Raw genomic sequence first — 17,465 nt, forward strand, 5'->3', positions numbered from 1 at the left:
AGTATGTTGTTTATTTTTAGTTCTCATGAGATTGCATTGTGGGGTGGCTAAATGATTCATTCCTCCCCCTTTACTCGTTTCTTACACTCATCCATGTCTAGATTGTAGCCCAAGTAATCTCCCAGAGATATATGCTAAATATCAGTGTCTTTGGTGAGTGTCTCACCTGTTTCAAGTTCCACAGCTGAACTTGGTTCACTGTGACAACCTCTGTCAACAGCTACAACACTGACAGAGTAGTTTCCACCACAGTGTAGATCAGTGAAAGAGCAGGTGTTTGCAGTGCTTGAGTTACAGGTGTGTTCGTGTCCATCATTCGTGTCCGTTGCTGTTGCTATGTGCATGTTGGCCCCTGAAACAGGGGACCAGGACACTGTGCTAGCCCCACATTCTTCAGAAACAGAAACATTACTGGGGGCGCAGGGACCTGGAGAGATGGAGGGAAGAAGTGGAGAGAAAGAATGATTATTCTCTTTCATTTGTGCTTCAATTGATCAAACAAAAGTACAAAACGTATGCTGAGCATCTTAATTAGTCTAGCAAATTAGTCTGTTGGAGACTGTTCATATTAGTACATAGTCTTTAGTCGCATTAGTGTGGTTGCTATAGGCAACACAATATTGTTCTCGGTCCGAGATTCTTTTTCATGTTTCACACACTGTTGTCATGCTTCACACGATATTGCAATATATAATATAATATAATATATATTATATTATATATTCCTGGTGACTTGTGTCAATGCAACCACACTTTCAATTTCCCAAAATTGCACCTTTCAAGTTAGTACATATTTTGTTCTCCCTGTGTACCTGCACTGAAGTGAAGAGGAATGCTGGGATTCCCAGCACATGAGTCAGTATATGGTGTCACTGTGATGGTATAGTTCTGGCCACAGTGCATGTTGGGTATCTGACAGCTGGTACTGTTGGTGGAGCAGCCATGTATGTGTCCATCCTGACCCACTGCAGTCACATTGTAAGATGTGGCACTGGGACTTCTTTGCCAGTTCACATTGGCTGAGTTGGAACAAACCAGACTGGCACTAACATTCACTGGGGCACACGGGGCTGAAAAGAGACAAAGGCAAAACACAATGTTGACATGTTGTTATATCATAATGATGTTCAAGGAATTAAATGAATTTCGAAAGGAAATCACACACTTTCAGAAACGTTTTCAAGTCAAATGTTCTACTATAATATGTATTTGTTTATTAATTTAGCAATCAAGTCACTAAGTCCAACCTAGGTTCGAATCCATTCATTCCAAATAAATCTTTCGGAAGAGAACATGAATAAACCTAACAGGTCAAAAGCAGCATTAGTGTTTTTCGTGAACATCTTCTCACCTGATTTCAGTTCCACAGCTGAACTTGGTTCACTGTGACAACCTCTGTCAACAGCTACAACACTGACAGAGTAGTTTCCACCACAGTGTAGATCAGTGAAAGAGCAGGTGTTTGCAGTGCTTGAGTTACAGGTGTGTTCGTGTCCATCATTCGTGTCCGTTGCTGTTGCTATGTGCATGTTGGCCCCTGAAACAGGGGACCAGGACACTGTGCTAGCCCCACATGATGCAGAAACAGAAACATTACTGGGGGCGCAGGGACCTGGAGAGATGGAGGGAAGAAGTGGAGAGAAAGAATGATTATTCTCTTTCATTTGTGCTTCAATTGATCAAACAAAAGTACAAAACGTATGCTGAGCATCTTAATTAGTCTAGCAAATTAGTCTGTTGGAGACTGTTCATATTAGTACATAGTCTTTAGTCGCATTAGTGTGGTTGCTAGAGGAAACACACTATTGTTCTCGGTCCGGAATTCTTTTTCATGTTTCACACACTGACTGTTGTCACTGTTGTCATGCTTCACATGATATCGCAATATATAATATAATATTATGTATTAAATATATAATGGTAAGACAGAATTCAGTTCCCAGTGGATTCCTCGTGACTTGTGTCAATGCAACCACACTTTCAATTTCCCAAAATTACACCTTTCTAGTTAGTACATATTTTGTTCTCCCTGTGTACCTGCACTGAAGTGAAGAGGAATGCTGGGATTCCCAGCACATGAGTCAGCATATGGTGTCACTGTGATGGTATAGTTCTGGCCACAGTGCATGTTGGGTATCTGACAGCTGGTACTGTTGGTGGAGCAGCCATGTATGTGTCCATCCTGACCCACTGCAGTCACATTGTAAGATGTGGCACTGGGACTTCTTTGCCAGTTCACATTGGCTGAGTTGGAACAAACCAGACTGGCACTAACACTCACTGGGGCACACAGGGCTGGGGAGAGAGATAGGTGGGGGGAGTGTTGTTATTGAGGATAAAATGTACACTTTAAGATGATATCCTAAGGAGGAAGGATCTGAATTTCTCATTGCTGAAATGTAACATAATTATTCATTCATTCATTCACTTCCATTGATTCGACTTAAATCTTTCTTAAGTGGAGACTATCCAAAAGCAGCATTACGTTGCCTTTGGCCTTTGTTGTGCATACATACAGTATATGTTCTCCATGTCTTACCTGAGCTGAATGTCAGGGTCTGACTCGGGTCACTGGAGCAGTTTCCATCAATAGCCTTTACATCTACAGTGTAGTTGGAGCCACAGGTGATGTTTGTAAGAGTACAGTTGAGATCAGAGGACATGCAGGTGGTATTCGAGGCATGGCCTTGACTACTCCAGGCAGACACAGAGTACTGTACTGCCCCCTTGCTGGCAGACCAGGACACAACAGCAGTGTTCCTGATACAGTCAGGTGCTACTGAGACGTTGTTAGGAACACATGGCACTGCAAAGAGAGGACGGATACAGAGTTAAACATTGTACAGCAGCATTAATAATGAAGTAACAAGAAAATAAATGTAGCAGGGCTCCAGACTACCATTAAGACAATTGTAAATTAAGATTTGAACCTGCAAATTATTAAGGGGAAACATGGCAATGTGTTATAAAATAAAAGATTGTTTTCTGAGTGGAAACGTAATTTTAAATGAATTTACATTGTGTGGTAGTTAATTTATTTTTGACTTCCTCCACTTAATCATTTAATTTCATGCATTCATCTATATCTAGATTTGAAGCCATTTAATATAATGTAATCGACACCTAATTAAAACGACCCAACAGGTAAAAAGCAGCACTGCAGTGTTTTGTGGTGAACATCTTCTAACCTGTTTTTAGTTCCACAGCTGAACTTGGTTCTGTGTGACAACCTCTGTCAACAGCTACAACACTGACAGAGTAATTTTCACCACAGTGTAGATCAGTGAAAGAGCAGGAGGTTCCAACGCTTGAGTTACAGGTGTGTTCGTGTCCATTATGTGCTGCTGCTGTTGCTATGCACATATCTGCTCCTGAAACATTGGACCAGGACACTGTGCTAAACCCACATTCTGTAGAAACATGAACATTACTGGGGGGGCAGGGACCTGGAGAGATGGAGGGAAGAAGTGGAGAGAAAAAACTGATTAAAAACAATGTTCTAAAAGTCTGTTGAAGACTGTTCAGATGCATAGCTTTAAGATTTTAAATCTTGTTCTCTCTGAATACCTGCAATGAAGTGATGATGAGTGCTGGGATTCCCAGCACATGAGTCAGTATATGGTGTCACTGTGATGGTATAGTTCTGGTCACAGTGCATGTTGTTGGGTATCTGACAGCCGGTACTGTTAGTGGAGCAGTAATGTATGTGTCCATCCTGAGCCACTGCCGTCACATTGTAAGATGTGGCACTGGAGCTTCCTACCCAGGTCACATGGGCTGAGTTGGGACACGCCAGACTGGCATTAACATTCACTGGGGCACACGGAACTGAGAAGAGACAAAGGCAAAACACAATGTTGACATGTTGTTATATCATAATGATGTTCAAGGAATTAAATTAATTTCGAAAGGAAATCACACACTTTCAGAAACGTTTTCAAGTAAAATGTTCTACTATATTATGTATTTGTTTATTCATTTAGCAATCAAGTCACTAAGTCCAACCTAGGTTCGAATCCATTCATTCCAAATAAATCTTTCGGAAGAGAACATGAATAAACCTAACAGGTCAAAAGCAGCATTAGTGTTTTTCGTGAACATCTTCTCACCTGATTTCAGTTCCACAGCTGAACTTGGTTCACTGTGACAACCTCTGTCAACAGCTACAACACTGACAGAGTAGTTTCCACCACAGTGTAAATCAGTGAAAGAGCAGGTGTTTGCAGTGCTTGAGTTACAGGTGTGTTCGTGTCCGTTGCTGTTGCTATGTGCATGTTGGCCCCTGAAACAGGGGACCAGGACACTGTGCTAGCCCCACATGATGCAGAAACAGAAACATTACTGGGGGCGCAGGGACCTGGAGAGATGGAGGGAAGAAGTGGAGAGAAAGAATGATTATTCTCTTTAATTTGTGCTTCAATTGATCAAACAAAAGTACAAAATGTATGCTGAGCATCTTAATTAGTCTATCAAATTAGTCTGTTGGAGACTGTTCATATTAATACATAGTCTTTAGTCGCATTAGTGTGGTTGCTAGAGGAAACACACTATTGTTCTCGGTCCGGAATTTTTTCATGTTTCACACACTGACTGTTGTCACTGTTGTCATGCTTCACATGATATCGCAATATATAATATTATATTATGTATTAAATATATAATGGTAAGACAGAATTCAGTTCCCAGTGGATTCCTCGTGACTTGTGTCAATGCAACCACACTTTCAATTTCCCAAAATTACACCTTTCTAGTTAGTACATATTTTGTTCTCCCTGTGTACCTGCACTGAAGTGAAGAGGAATGCTGGGATTCCCAGCACATAAGTCAGCATAATTATGGTGTCACTGTGATGGTATAGTTCTGGCCACAGTGCATGTTGGGTATCTGACAGCTGGTACTGTTGGTGGAGCAGCCATGTATGTGTCCATCCTGACCCACTGCAGTCACATTGTAAGATGTGGCACTGGGACTTCTTTGCCAGTTCACATTGGCTGAGTTGGAACAAACCAGACTGGCACTAACACTCACTGGGGCACACGGGGCTGGGGAGAGAGATAGGTGGGGGGAGTGTTGTTATTGAGGATAAAATGTACACTTTAAGATGATATCCTAAGAAGGAAGGATCTGAATTTCTCATTGCTGAAATGTAACATAATTATTCAGGACCATACACACAATCTGCAGACCGCATACATCACTTGATGTATCATTCTGTGATTGTCCATTGTCACCACTAGGTGGCAGCAAAGCCTATATTTTCTTCTATATGTTGTAAATGGAGCTGAAATTAAGTGACAGTACTTCTCTCTTTTCTTACACTGTACCTTATCATCTGCGCACGTGTAGGCACGCGCAAACACACACACACACACACACACACACACACACACACACACACACACAGTCGAGCCGAGATGAGGTTCCTGTAGTCGAGCCGTCCACAAACAATGGATTAAACCTGGTTCACATTATCGTTATCTAAAAGTAAACATATCAGAACAGAGATAGAGTTGGTAAACTTCACACATGAATGTAAAATATTAAGTCAGGGGTGAAACAAGCGCTTAAATCAGACTTAAATGAAAATGTAGTCCAGTCAACCCTCGTCCGCATGCGCAGTTCTGCTTCCGTAAGATTGCATTGTGAAAACATGGTCCTGTTTGTCTTCATGAGCTTTGTTAGGTTGTTTCATCCCCGGTTCTGATACCTTTACTTGAGGGAAACGATATTTAACCCACTGGTTAAGTACGGCTCGACTCCATTTCTACCTGCTCAGGGATATCCTGACACGGACCCTCCTCTCGGAGCTAAAGCATTAACTCGCCTATTAGTTTGTATTGTTGCTCATTTCAGAACGCGCCCAATATTACTGACATACATACAGACTGTATGTATGTCAGTAATATTAGGCTAATAGGCTCTTCTACTGTATGATACAGTAGAAAAACATGTAGAAATAACGCGCAGCTGAACGGTCCAATATTAGACTGACCAAACACACATACATGTAAATAGAAAATAGAAATGCGCAGCTGAACTCGTCAGAGTAAACACAACACAGAGAACTCTGAAATAAAATACCTCGTTACGTTGACCGCTATTGTTATTATTATTATTACCCATTTGGCCTCTCGTTCTTTACATTTACTTCTTGTTGTGGAAAACCCCGTTCTGTTCTTCTGGAGTTGTTGAAGTTCTCAGAATGTTGGAGCGTCTGTCCTTCCATGGCTCCACACTACAGCACCGCGATATATAATAATAATTATTATAAATAACTAAACACTGACAATATAAGCTGCAAGTGTAGAGTTATAGTATAGTACAGTAACTATGTAGGCTATGTAGTAATACATTATAGTAGTGTACAGACTCCCGAGTCCTGAGTGAGACGAATTGTTTGCACCAGCTGTGTTCAATCAATCAATCAATCAATGGTCCAGTGTAGCGTAGAGATGAGTCGGTCATGAACGAACGAATCAAAAGAACTAGTTCTTTTTGGTGAACGAAACCGATCCGGTCACTTCCGTGAACGATCCGTTCTGCGTCCGTTCTTAATGACGGGGATTCGCCCGGCGGCTCTTCTCATTCAGAGCCTGCTCTGTTACTTTATTATGAATCATGGAATCACTATGCATTATGTTTTATGAGCTTATGACCATGAATGTTAGTATTTTAGCTGTTTTAGTATTTTTATAGTAAGCATTTTAATGACAGCATTTACAAACTTTAAATTAATGTTTGTGAATTAAATTAGTATAATGTTAAATTCTATATAACTACAACTAGTAGTTTATATTACTTTAACTTTAAACCAAAACTAGTATTTATATTACAATGTAGGCATTTATCAGGCATTAATCCATTTATCAGGCTTTATCCAGTGATTTACATTATGCAAGAACACATTGTAATACATAAAATGCATAGCCTAGAAATAGTCAAGGACCATATTCATAAGCATTACAAATATAATATGAATTATTCATAATTGTTTAATTTAAATGAATGAATTAATGATAGGTGGACAGACAGACAATGTTGGAACTATGCACAAAAACAAACTTCACTCATTTTTTTTACTTGTAAACTGTGATGCATTTCACTCCTATGCCATATAAAGTTAGGTGTGAATCCCTAGACTCCTTCAAACCCGCTCTCAAAAAGAGCACCTACGGACAGCTGCAATGGACCCTGATGTTAACCAGTGTTGTTTTTGGCAGCAAATTTTGATTTTAGTTTTAGTCAAAGTCTCGTACTCTCTCAATAGTTTTAATTTAGTTTCAGGCACATTTTAGTCACCTGGAATGTTTTAGTGTTAGTCTAGTTTTAGTTGACTAAATATCATAAGATTTTAGTCGACTAAATCCACAGTTGATTTAGTAGACTAAAATGTACTTTGGTGAGCCGTGATGCCGTCGTAATGACTGATTTTACACTTGCTGAAAATAGCTGATCTACAAGCTCACGTGTTGCGCTGCGACACACGAGTTTGTAGATCTCAGCTATTTTCAGCATGCAATCAAGTGTAAAATTACTTATACTGGATCTCTTCCTATAGCATTTTAAAGTTTAGTTTTTATCTGTTGACAAAATTGTTAGTATATTTAGTAATCATAGCTTAGTTTTCATTTAGTTTCCATTTAGTTTTCGTCAGTGAAAAAAGGTAGTCGAACATCTTTCGTCTTAGGGCCGATTCATACTCCTATTTTAGAGCCAAATAAAAGTCGGTTCGGCTCTATAGAGCCTACAATGTGACGTCATTTGGCTCTGTAGAGCCTACAATGTGACGTCATTTGGCTCTGTAGAGCCTACAATGTGACGTCATTTGGCTCTGTAGAGCCTACAATGTGACGTCATTTGGCTCTGTAGAGCCTACAATGTGACGTCATTTGGCTCTGTAGAGCCTACAATGGGACGTCATTTGGCTCTGTAGTCGAGCCTACAATGTGACGTCATTTGAGGTTCGGGGGGGGGGGGGGGTGGGGACCGTCCTAAAGTCGGCTCTTCGGTGCTACTGAAAATTTCTGACGAGTCGAAATCATTTTGGCACTACAGCGCCGAAACAGCGGTAAAATAGGAGTATGAATCGGCCCTTAGTTTTAGTCAACGAAATCAACACTGTTGTAAACAAGTGTTTTTTCTGGTTTTATCGTCGTAGCAGTAGATTTTGTATTGACCTGTATACTTTTGTTTGAAATGTACCCATTCTACATACTGTGAAATAAACATTTCAATCAATCAATCATACATGCTGTACCTGTTGATCACAGACAAGGCCTTCTTCTACTGTCCTCTGGCTGGCTGAAGTGTGTAGAACATCTCCTCAGTATGAACATTCTGCCAAAATAACCGAGCTACAAGCTCTGATAGACATTCAGCCAAAACAACAGATCTACAAGCTCACAGTGCAATGCATTGTTTGGTACGTGGTCTGCTCTTTCTTCCCTCTATGCTGAAAATAGACGATACACACTTAGGGATGTCAATGGCTAACCGGATAGCCGTTAAAACAAATCTGAATATACTTATGGGCTTCACGGTTAACTTTAAAAGTAATAAATGTATGTTCCTGATGGTGTTATTTAGTTATGGAGAGATGTCATCATTCTAAACACTCACAAGGTGCAATAGAGATTTCTATGTCCAAGAGAACACTAGATAGATTACATACATTTTGGGTTAAAAGAAAATAAATAAAATCAGCAACCGTTAATTAAGCTATGGGGTAACCGAATGGAAAATTATCCGTTAGCGAAATCCCTAATCACAACATAGAGCATTAGAACAACGGTCAGGATATTTAAGCGCCTTGGATAAAGGCACTATATAAATGCACCATTTACCATTTATTTAACACCACAGAAGAAGACAGCAGGAAGTGAAGTCGGGGTTTCAGACATTTTATTGATTTAGAATTCGTTACCATGTCAAAGGTCGTCAGGGACAGGTGGGTGTGGCAAAGCTTCTTATACACCTGTAAAGGTCAGAGTTCAAAGGTCATCAGGGCCAGATGTATGGAATAAAGCATAACTAAATCTAAAGATGTAATGATGTTTTAGTCCGACCAGCTGAAGAGATCATTAAGGTTGCTTTTATTACATTTAACTGAGACCATTCAGTTAAAGGAGAATTCCATACTAAAAGGCTTTCTTACCTTTCTTTGTAGTTGTTACGTCCTTGTGCATAAGCTCCTTATTGGCTATTTCCCCTACCATGAGCCCTACATGAATTGCATTGAATTGAATGGGAATTGAATGGGGCTATGGGGTGTTGTGCTAATTCACTTATTTCCATTGCTCAAAATTATAATTTCTTTGTATATATCCTCTTTTCATAATGTAAATAATATCCCAAGCGGCACACTTTACTACTTCTTTCGATGGAAATAAGCGAATTAGCATAACACCCCATAGCCCCATTCAATTCCCATTCAATGCAATGCAATTCATTGAGGGCTTATGGTAGGGAAAATAGCCAATAAGGAGTTTTTGCACAAAAAAACACCTGGACCTCTTTGGTGGGGACGTAACAACTACAAAGAAAGGTAAGAAAGATAAGAAAGCATTCTAGCATGGAATTCTCCTTTAAAGCTGCTTCTAAACTTGTATTCTATTGCTAGTTTGATCACTTCAAATTAGAGATGCTCCAATAATCGGCCACTGATCAGTGATCAGCCAATATTCAGCATTTACCCTATCTGGAGAAACCGATCTTTTATACAGATTATTAAAACAACAACAAAAGAGGCAAGAATGGTTCAGCACTAGTTCCCGTCCTGAATGGGTTAGAGTTCAAAGGTCATGTTACCTTGCCGATGAGGAAGTAAACCAGAGACTCTTTGGGAACGATTTGTTTCAACTCCTCCGACCTAAAAAAACCCCAGACTCTCCTGTACTGACCGTGATGCAGCGAACGTCTGCACACACATTGCTTGTGTGTCTTGCAACGACAGGTCACGGACTGTGTGCATGTGCGTGCATGTGTGCGTGTTCATATATTCAAACAGGTATAAGGACTAGTCATTATAATTATCATACATACCACGCCAATATGACAGAAGCACTGACGACTGAGGGTTGATACTCAGAGATTTCTTGAAGTGAATTTCTGCGAAGTTGAACTTCTCCTGCTTAGATCATCCCATATCCATAACTATAGCGCACGCACACCCATACACACACACGGACGCACAGAGAGAGAGAGAGAGACACACACACACACACACACACACACACACACACACACACACACACACACACACACACACACACACACACACACACACACACACACACACACACACACACACACACACACACACACACACACACACACACAAATAGTGTATTCAGTAGGCTATGGCATTTGTGGACATATTTACCAGGCATTGTGTAACTATGATTCCTTTATTTTTTATTTTTGTAACCCAATTTCTACGGGGACACGGGGAGAACATGTGAGGGTACCTACCCTAGGGGACACGGGGAGAACATGTGAGGGTACCTACCCTAGGGGACACGGGGAGAACATGTGAGGGTACCTACCCTAGGGGACACAGGGAGAACATGTGAGGGTACCTACCCTAGGGGACACGGGGAGAACATGTGAGGGTACCTACCCTAGGGGACACGGGGAGAACATGTGAGGGTACCTACCCTAGGTATTTCTTGAAGTGAATTTCTGCGAAGTTGAACTTCTCCTGCTTAGATCATCCCATATCCATAACTATAGCGCACGCACACCCATACACACACACGGACGCACAGAGAGAGAGAGAGAGACACACACACACACACACACACACACACACACACACACACACACACACACACACACACACACACACACACACACACACACACACACACACACACACACACACACACACACACACACACACACACACACACACACACACACACACACACAAATAGTGTATTCAGTAGGCTATGGCATTTGTGGACATATTTACCAGGCATTGTGTAACTATGATTCCTTTATTTTTTATTTTTGTAACCCAATTTCTACGGGGACACGGGGAGAACATGTGAGGGTACCTACCCTAGGGGACACGGGGAGAACATGTGAGGGTACCTACCCTAGGGGACACGGGGAGAACATGTGAGGGTACCTACCCTAGGGGACACAGGGAGAACATGTGAGGGTACCTACCCTAGGGGACACGGGGAGAACATGTGAGGGTACCTACCCTAGGGGACACGGGGAGAACATGTGAGGGTACCTACCCTAGGGGACACAGGGAGCACATGTGAGGGTACCTACCCTAGGGGACACGGGGAGAACATGTGAGGGTACCTACCCTAGGGGACACGGGGAGAACATGTGAGGGTACCTACCCTAGGGGACACAGGGAGAACATGTGAGGGTACCTACCCTAGGGGACACGGGGAGAACATGTGAGGGTACCTACCCTAGGGGACACAGGGAGAACATGTGAGAGTACCACTACCTACCCTAGGGGACAGTGTCTAATGTGGACTCTAATAATAATTATAATAATTACCAGGCATTGTAGTGTCTACTGTTGACTAATAGCGTTCCTGCAGCAGGATAAGGCTTTGTCCAACTCCTCCATCAAAACAAACTTGTGTCAGAGCAGAGTGTAGGCGTAGGCAAAGCTGGGGTCCACCTGGGGAGGGAGCCAGAGAGACAATTTAGTCATTCATCAGACGCTCTTAATCCAGAACGATTCACAGTAAGCAACAACAACAACACCACATGGTAATACATCACATACATGAACCATAAGCACCATAATCATTGTCCGGGCCCAATTCTAAAAACGCCTACTAAAAACTGACCTAAGTTTTCTGGAAAAACTTCAAATTCAGCACGTTTGTGAAACAAGCTTGTATACATCTGGAAAACCCTTATTTGTATTGTAATAAGATTAGAGAGACCCACTAAGAGAAACCTGTGTGGAACGAGCTTCTTATTTATTTCTTGCCTTGATCTACGTCCTCTCTACTCTTCTCACTTCTCTAAAACACCCTGGACAACGCTCCACACGTCCTAGACTCATCTCCCTTCTCTAAAACACCCTGGACAACGCTCCACACGTCCCAGACTCTTCTCTAAAACACCCTGGACAATGCTCCACACGTCCTAGACTCATCTCCCTTCTCTAAAACACCCTGGACAATGATCCACACGTCCTAGACTCTTCTCACTTCTCTAAAACACCCTGGACAACGCTCCACACGTTCCAGACTCTTCTCATTTATCTAAAACACTGAATAGCCTCTCTGTCCGAAAGAAAATACAATATATAATTGCCGTGAAGTTGCTTGATTAAGTATTTAATATTCATTTGATCTATTAAAGCCAAAGGCCATTCAACTTCAAACTCCATGTTGAAAACACACGTCTCTGCTTCTGGTGACTGATATTGTCCTTCCAATGAATGATAGGACGCGCGTGCGTGTGTGTGTGTGTGTGTGTGTGTGTGTGTGTCGCAGTTAAGTATGGAATTGTGCATTTCCCGTCAGTGTGTGTTAGTCACACCCAGGGTGAGAGAGCATGTGACATCACGTTTCATCATCAGGGATGGAGATCCCACATGTCATCAATATTAAGCCCATGTATGGAGATCGCTGATGTCATCAATATTGGCCAACAACTCTACATCTGACCTCAAAACTCATACTCTTAGATCTCCATATATGGAGCTGACCTGTTCTGACATTCCATATGTTGATCCTTCCCCATCCATCCTTCCTCTTCGATGTCTCCTTTTTGACTGATACCTGTCCATTTAAACTCTAGACGGGCCTGTTGACTGATACCTGTCCATTTAAACTCTAGACGGGCCTGTTGACTGATACCTGTCCATTAAACTCTAGACGGGCCTGTTGACTGATACCTGTCCATTAAACTCTAGACGGGCCTGCCCAAAAGTTATTAGTGCAGCCGCGCCCGGCAGCCGGCGAAAACTAGAGTTCTCAACAGGTCCGAAAATTAAGATATGCTGTCACCCAGGTGGATGCGTGCACGCAACCTCGAGGTCGCTTCTCGCCCTCAGGTGTCTTACTGGTATTGTGTGTGTTGTAGTGTGTGTGTGTGTGTGTGTGTGTGCGTGTGTGTATACACCTGTACATATTTGGCCAGTTCAAAGTGTGCGGTAGCGATGTGACTCAATGGTCTCTGTCTGTGTGTAGTCTGTGCGTGCCTGCGTATGAATGAATAAACTGCACTGACCGTAGCAGGCAGGCTCTGGGTGCCAGGCTGGGATCTGCAGGCTGAGCAGGGTCTGACGCGCTCAGAGTTCCATCCCACATGAGGCAGCAGGTGTCTGGGCTCGGCCTGGTAGAACTCCCCCGGGGGCCACGAGAGGCTGGCCAGGGCCTGGGAGTAGGGATGTCAATTATCAATTCAATCATTCATTGATCACCGATAGCCTTATCGATCGATTAACCAGTTAGTTTACATTAGACATAGTGAAGTCACGAAACTATCAAATAATGAATGTTCAAATGTTTTCTTGCAGTCAATGTTCAGTTCCCGCGTCACTCAAGTGTGAACCAATAATGTTCAAATGCAATATGACGCACAAAGAATGTTCAAGCACGCAACACCAATATCAGACTTAATGAATGTTCCCCACCTCAAATAAAAGAAACCAGTCAGTCAAAACGTCAGGCAGTCGCGGTCAGAGCGCTGTGGAATCCCTTACTCCCGCCGTAGTCTGAAAACCCACCTTTTCAGACTCGTGGCCCATAGCACTTACCCTACCCCCTTAGATAGCATTTCTGTAGACTTAGATAGCATTTGATACAGACTTATAGCATGTTATGAAGACAGCACTATAATTGCATTGTATGTAGTCATAGCACGTCATAGTACATATGTATAGCATAGTAGTATTACTATTATGTATAGTTTATATGTATAGTTTCATTATATAGATATTCCACTGTTACGTTCTTAGCTTACGCATGTTTCATGATAAATGCTTTTTATATATGTGATGTATTCCCATGCTTTTTTGTTCTTGCTTAATGTAAGTCACTCTGGATTAAGAGCGTCTGCTAAATGCCTAAATTGTAAATTGTAAATTGACAGTTGATGCAGGTTGGCGTTTCTTCATCGAAACCTTCTGGGATGAAACCGGGCGTCGGACGAGCAGCCACGCTCCGTTGGGGAAATTACTACAACTCACTTCTTGGATTGTGTGAGTGACTAACCCACAGCGGGCTACAAACTACAGAACGTTTTTCTCTCACAAGCCAGAGGTAGGCTACACACGGACGCGAGCAGCGGACAGCTGAACTGACAGCTGACAACAGCAAACTCCTCAAAGCGCGCGCCCGTTCCGTTCATTCATTCTCGCTCTCGTAGTGTGCGGGCATGTGACGTAGGGTAGTGTTAAAGGCACAGAGCGCCACAGTGTGTGTGTTTGTCTGTGCGCGCATGTGTGTGTGTGTGTGTGACTGTGCTCGCATGTGTGTGTGTGTGTGTACCTGGCCTGTCGGTCTATGTTGGCCACTCGGAGGCTCTCCCAGCGTGAGTTGAGGAAGTTCATCTGCTCCCTGATCTCCTCCTCCTCCTCCTCTGTGAGGTTGCCCTGGGCGTCAGCTGGCAAGAAAAAAATAAAAAAGGTTAAGGAGGTTCTGGGTCATTCCATCTTCCACCTGGGAACACTGGCTGAATTAAAAACACACACAAGCTCGTAGCGCGGCACCGAGTGCCGCGCTACGAGCTTGTAGGTCTGCTATTTTTGAAAAATCGCGAAAATGTGGCACAACTCTTTTCAGAGCGAACATTCTTAACTCAAAGCTTTGCTTCTGGGGGGGTCCCTGGAACAACATATTTTCAGATGGGGGTCGGTGGCCAATTACATATCATTTTTGGGGTCATTGACATGAAATATGGAGCACCTGGCACTGATACAGAAACATAGTTATTTCAGAAAACTGTCAGAATTTAGAAGACATTCTTTAAATTTCGATGTCAGGCTTAAATGGGTTAAGGCCTGCCAAAATACATTGTTTTGTCAACAAATTCAACTGTAGACGAAAATTGCACAGCAGAATGAAATCAACTAAAATCTTGATATTCAGTAGACACACTAAAACATTTTAGATGACAAAAATATGACAATTTTTTTATTCAAAGGACTATGAAATTTGCAAAATGAAGACTGGCTTTAAACACATCACTTACACTCCATCTTCAACAGTTTAGCCATTTATCGATTTAACGAGCGTCGACTGACTTACCGATAGGGTCTCTGCAGTCAGACCATGGGTCAGAGGTCACCGATGGGGTCAGTGCAGACCACGGGGTCAGAGAGGTGGGCAGGTTGACCGCGGTCACACTGAAGTGGTAGACGGCGAGCGGCAGCAGGCCTGTGACAAAAATGATGGCGGCCGACCCCCATCTGAAAAGATGTTGTTCCAGGGACCCCCAGAAGCAAAGATATGAGTTAAAAGAATATATATTCAAAGATCTGCGCCACATTTTCTTGACTTTTAAAAAATACCAGATCTACAATCTCAGACAATTATTTGACAACTTTAGCTCAAATTACTTTGTAGACTGTTTAGAAAAATAAAATAAATCTAATCACAATGCTGGCACAAATATGTTGGTCTTAAAGTGTATTTATACCTGCCAACCAGTGCTGCCCGTCTGAAAAAATTTGTTTCTTCCATATTCATTTCCAAAAGTAAAAATATCAATTGCCTTCCGTCTGTTAGAAAAGTACTGTATTTGAAGGCCCTAGTCAAAGATATTGGTTCTGTTCTAGCCCTGAAACATGACTGTCATGATTATCATGACAGTCATGGCGCAACTGCAGCCTGTTTTACGCAATCGCTACATTTACAGTCCAAACGTGTACATAAACACTCAGATTCCAAATATTAAGTCCTCGCCACATGTGCCACGGGTGTTAGAAATTTGCTGGTACAGCGATTAGCATTGCTGCATCCCGCGTTGTTTAATAAAAAGCATTTTTATCCGAGCTGATATTTTGCCATTGGCTTTCAACTACGCGCCCCTATCGGTCGGGAGGAGTGTGGCACTCGGTGTGTTCGATATCGCACGCTGACCGCCCTGTCAATGCAGACTAATAGGGAGTGCGCTCCCGGTGTGCAACTGTGGATTTCCCAAACGAACCCCGTTTGAGAGTCATGTTTCAGGGCTAGTTACTCCATAGCTCTGGTCCATAGCTCTAATGAAATGCAATGCATTAGAGCTATGGACCAGAGCTACTTACTCCACACCTTTCAGTTCAGTTCCAATACAGTTCCCAGTCTATCAAAGCCCTTCAGCACGTTGCATAAAACCAGACAGTTAAACTCATTGTAAAGCCACACTGTACCAGTTTATAAACAACCGTATCGGTACTCACTCACAAAAGGTTTGTTGTTTAAATCCCCATGCACTGCTCCTTGTCCTCCACTCAGAGTTACAGACCCGTAAGGGTCCATTTGGTTCCATGTGTTACTCTGAATACTTTCAGAGTTACAGGGTGCATTTCGTTACAGGCAGCTACAGAATGGCGTCACGTACGTCAGCTGTAGCTCCCTGTGTTGTTTGTTGACGTAATCACTAGCAGGTGTGAAAACAGCCGATGTTCTGAGCTTGAAGATCGGCAGTACAGAGTCACAGAATTATATAGGTTCACCGACTTCAATGTAACACACCGGAAACTAATTAAATAACTAATAATAAAAATAACTAAAAACTAATTGTCCCATTAATAAAATAGATCCATTAATTCACATTTTATTACATTATTTGTTCTGCCTGGTTTAAGAAAATAAACATAATTGTCTATTCTTTGTATTAAATAACTAGTTGTTCCATTAAGTTCAAACTAGTTCTATTCATTAATACATTTTAAATATGTATTTATTTAAGAAAATAAACACATTGTCTATTATTTATTGTATTATCTAATAACTAGTTTTTCTATTAATAAACTAGATCTATTCATTAGATTGTTAAATTATACTTTATTACATTTGTTCTGCCTGGTTAAAGCAAACATTATTAAAGACTTGTTTACATTGAGGTCCATTTGCTTCAGAACATTTAATAACTAAAAGTTATTCTAATTTCTAAAGTTTTCAAAGGAGTACAGAGTCATTTCCTGGAGGAAAAGTACCACACAACAACAAGCCAAACAGTCTTATTACTTAAAATTCTGTCTGGTCTTCGTGGTAAAAAATGTAATACAATTTAAAATTGCATACAGTAATTTAATTACAATATTCAACATTCATGTTTGGTGGCATGGCTCTGTTCTGGGAGATTGTCAGCATTAATATTAATAAGCCAGGTCATTCTGTAGAGACCTTGGGGTGAAAACCTTTGAATACCTGAGGCCTCCTTTTAGCCCATTTAGACCTGGTGAAACCTATACCTTATACCATTCATGCCGGGATCCACCCGTCTACATCCTTTATTTATTGTTTCAATAAGAATTTGAAGGTTTT

General features: G+C 41.8%; 1 protein-coding gene across 1 annotated transcript in view; it reads right to left on the reverse strand.

Moving 5' to 3' along the window:
• Nucleotides 1–17,465, reverse strand: part of LOC310870932 (ras-related protein O-RAL-like) — an 84,280-nt gene that overhangs the window by 34,372 nt on the left and 32,443 nt on the right. The window lies entirely within an intron of this gene.

Source organism: Protomyctophum parallelum, assembly GCF_964188405.1.
Source record: "Protomyctophum parallelum genome assembly, chromosome: 14".
In the NCBI taxonomy this organism is placed as follows: Eukaryota; Metazoa; Chordata; class Actinopteri; order Myctophiformes; family Myctophidae; genus Protomyctophum; species Protomyctophum parallelum.